Source organism: Aythya ferina, assembly GCF_964211825.1.
Source record: "Aythya ferina genome assembly, contig: HAP1_SCAFFOLD_122, whole genome shotgun sequence".
NCBI classification, from domain to species: Eukaryota; Metazoa; Chordata; class Aves; order Anseriformes; family Anatidae; genus Aythya; species Aythya ferina.
This window is the reverse complement of record NW_028181401.1, coordinates 92,128-96,514: the sequence shown is the minus strand read 5'-3', so window position 1 is coordinate 96,514 and position 4,387 is coordinate 92,128.

The window sequence follows — 4,387 nt, the reverse complement described above, 5'->3', positions numbered from 1 at the left end:
TCACATTTTTAGCTCTTCCAGGGACTTCGGTAGCCCAAACTCCTGGACATACTTGATCTGTGATCTCTAAAGGTATTTCACTTTTAGGGTCAGTTTGTATTAGTGCCAAGCTTAACACATTTATTAGTTGTTCTTCTCCTGTTCTTAATTCCATTTTCCCTTTTTCAAAGACAATTTCTGCTCCTACTTGCTCTAATAAATCTCTACCTAAGAGTGCCCATGAGGAGCTAGGCATAGATAAAAATCTGTGTATGCCCCATTGTTTCCCTAATTTGTACTTCAAAGGTTCACAAAAATAAGCCTTTTCGGTTACACCTTGTCCTGGTTTCAGTTAGAACAGAGTTAATTTTCTTCCTAGTAGCTGGGAGAATGCTATGTTTTGGCTTAGGATGAGAAGAGTGCTGATAACACCCCGATGTTTCAATTGTTGCAGAGCAATGCTTATAGCAAGCCAAGGACATCTCAGCTTCTTGCTCTGTCCTGCCAACAGGCAGGCTGGGGGTGCAGTAAGAGCTGGGAGGGGACAGACCCAGGACAGGTGACCCAAACTAGCCAAAGGGGTATTCCATAGCATCTGACGTCAGGCTAAACAATACATAGGGGTGGCTAGCCAGGGGGAGGGGGCCGGACTGCTCGGGGTTAGGCTGGGCATCGGTCAGCGGGTGGTGAGCAATTGCATTGTGCATCACTTGTTTGTACACATTATTAGTAGTGGTACTATTATCATCATTGTATTATTATTATTGTTATTATTATTATTATTATTATTATTATTATTATTATTATTATTATTATTATTATTATTATTATTTTGTCTTATTAAACTGTCTTTATCTCAACTCACAGGCTTCACTTTCCATTTCTCTCCCCCATCCCAGAGAGGGAGGGGGAGGGTGAGCGAACAGCTGCGTGGTGTTTAGCTGCCGGCCGGGTTAAACCACGGCACACCTTTTACCCTAACATAATAATTCTGTGAAGGCATTAATGCTTGATTTAGAACTGAATACGTTGCCCCATAGCAATAAGAAATTTCACTTCCATTCCTCCCCTAGCTTCATTATAACCAGTGGAGGATCCGCTAGGGTAGATTCCCCAGGTCCCCGTTATTCCTGTTGAAATCAGGGGTTGATTACCCTAGGAAAAGGCTAGTCAATTTGTCCTCCAAAGCCAGGTCCAAACCGTTTTGTTTTATTTAGTTATTTATTTATTTATTTTCATTACATTTCAGAGTTGGTCCAAAAATTCCATAGGGCTTTCTTTTAGACCTTGTTGGAAGCATATTCTCAATTCCCAATTCATCCAGGTTTTAGTATTTACTTAACCGTTCATAATTTTCAGGATGATTCGGGTCTTAGTGGGGGTCGGTCAGGGGAATGCAGTTGTCCACAGTTCCCTGAACGGTCCCATCAGCAATCTGAGCTCGCACATGAACTCAGGTTGTTTTAAGAGTGTACCTCTTTTCTGTTTCTGTGACAACTCTCTCGGACAGATCATGGTCCCTTTGCCCTAAAGGGCTAACACCCATGATTTTAAGATCTCTGCCTCGGGCAGAGGCAGAACTATTAACATTCCTACATCCTCTTTCCCTGCTCATTCAACTTCAAACACCTTTAACACTTTCAACAACCCTTTTAACACTTCCTTTATCTTTCTCCAGCCTGTACTTCTCTAATGCCAACATCAAAGGTTCAGTCAGGGGCCAACTTAATTCCCTACCTTTTCCCACCAAGATGCTGAAACATCAGTATACAACATTTCATCCTGTTCTGCTTCTCAAAAAACAACATTAACTGTAGCAAAATATTATAGTTTAAAGTTCCATTTAGGGGCCACTTTTCTCCACATTCCAGCTTATAAAGCGGCCACCACTGATTACGATATTTTATCAATGTTTTCCTGTTCACACTTCCACCGGCAGATCCTCCAATATCCTTCCAGTGACTTAAAACACATCCTAACACACTTTTCTTTAAAATTTCACTGCTTGTTTGCCCCCCCAGTTTCCAGTTTACACTTTCAGAATACACATGTTACTTACAAAAGCGTATCACAAAACGTATCACTCACAAAACTACGGGCACGCAATATCTTTCAGTAGCGATGTCACAAAACTACTATTACCAGCAATATTGCCAAAATCACAGTAACAATAGTCAGAGTCAAATTCCACATGCGATAAGTCAGAAAACCGAACTGTGTAACACCGTAACGATATCTTTCTTATAACAATGCCACGAACCTACTATTACCACCAGGAAAATAGCCAAAATCGCAGTAACAATAACCAGAGTTAAATACCATACTCCATGAGTCAGAAAACCGAAATAGACAACACAATTCCAGATGGACCTTAAAGCGAGCTCCTTCCTTAAGGTCCCCAAACATGTACTTATGGTGATAACCACAAAGTATATACCAAACACTGCCTCGCAGAAGATCACCTTCTGACTTACAGACAGTTCCAGATGACCGGTCTACCAGAAAACCAAACCAGAATAAAGAATATACTCACTTACAATGATGGGGTCCTTGTCTGCCTCCGCAGTGATCCGGTGAGTCGAGGAGTCCCTCCGGGAAATCCCGGGGGTACCCTAGGGAGTCCTGTTCCCAGCAGGTCCTGCAGTCCGGCAGAGAGGTTGTCCCATCTGGGTCGCCAAATTGATTCAAAGATCGAAGCCGAAATTCCTTTAAGTGGTATATTCTTTATTGCAGCGCTGGATGCACAGGGGATCTCTCCACCTATCGTGCATACCCAAAGCAGAAAGCAGTCTTGAATTTATACAATCAATCTATCAATATTCTACAAGCACCTATACATACGCATTACCTATCCCCGCCTTCCCTCGCTTCTCATGCTAATTAGCCTTTTGGCACCTTGCGCCTGCGCAGAGCCTTCCAAGAATTGTGGGCAGGGGCCTTTGGGACGTGGGCAGGGGTCTTTGGGAGGAAGACCCCGAGTCTTCCTCACAGTGTACTTTTCACCTTTGGTCAGGAATCTGCTGAATTGGCATGTTTCTTAATTGCAAGAGCTGGTTGTTGCCAATTCTCCCGTTTGTTGTATCTTTATAATGAATTCCAATGTCCAGTTTCGAGAGTTATAGTCCTTACATTCGTTTCTCTGTCCGCCTGCCGCTTCCTTATCATGAGTTCCAGTGTCTTGTTTCGAGATATACAGTCCTTGTCTGGGGATTGTCCTTGCCTCCCCAATACCTCCTTAATCAATCCCCCCTTTTCTTTTCCCATGCAAATTCTTTTGCATCAGATACTTTCTTTATTTACAGTAACACAACAAAGCAGGCATCTAAACAACATGCACACAAATATTCCTAACACTACTAATACGATTAGAGCAATGAATACTTGTTTCAACCATTGGAAATTGGGCAACCAGGAGGTTAACTTAGTCCATAGTTCACTAAAACTCCATGAAAGATCATCTTTACTGATCTCATGTAGGATCCTGGTCTGCTTCCATATTTCTTCCAGGTCGGTAGAGATCCTTCCACTCTGATCTACATACATACAACAACTTGTGTTTATTACTGTACAGACTCCCCCTTGAGTGGCCAGTAACAAGTCTAGGGCCATCCGATTTTGGAATACTACCTGTGATAAACTAGATATCTCTTCTTGTTGAGCCTTTATAGCATCCAGAATTTTGTTTTCTAACTTCTCTATAATTGCAGAAATATTAACTATTGCCTTTTCCAATTCACTCACTCCTAACCATGGGACAAACCATCGCACAAAACTATGAAAAGGGGTGTGTCTCTCTACCAATGGATTGTTAATTTTTCATCTGATTCTCCGGATATGATTTCTCAAGTAACCTCGAGGCACTACATCATGTACTGTCATATTGGGGACTACCGCTCCAAGAGTGCAAGTTCCCTTCCAATTCTCAGGCAAGACCTTACGGGCTGTATCATTGCATAGCCAATACCACCCTTTTCCTTCTGGAACCGTCCAGCTGGTTGAATTTGCCCAGCCGCTAGTCGTACTAATATCAATTGTTCAATTACAAGATGTCTGATTTCCCACATAAGTAGTATCCGTATTTATACAATGCTGTTTTCCTATACCCTTAGGCGGGTTACACCTTTGTACACACACATAATAGGATTCTAACGGCAAGAAGCTACTCACTTCTAGTTCCAGAACTGCTTAATATTTTCGACCCCAAGATGTGTTTTCCCACAAATTAGTCCAAGATAAGTTTGCAGGCAAGGGAATCCCAATTAACGATACACCCTTATTCCCATGCTGTGGCAGATGGGTGCATACCCAACAGTTCGTCTTATTAGTTACTTGAGAAATTGTTTGTATTAAGGTCAGGTGTAAGTTCTCATCCCAAGTTGCCCACCCCAAATCCGAGAACCGCACCCCT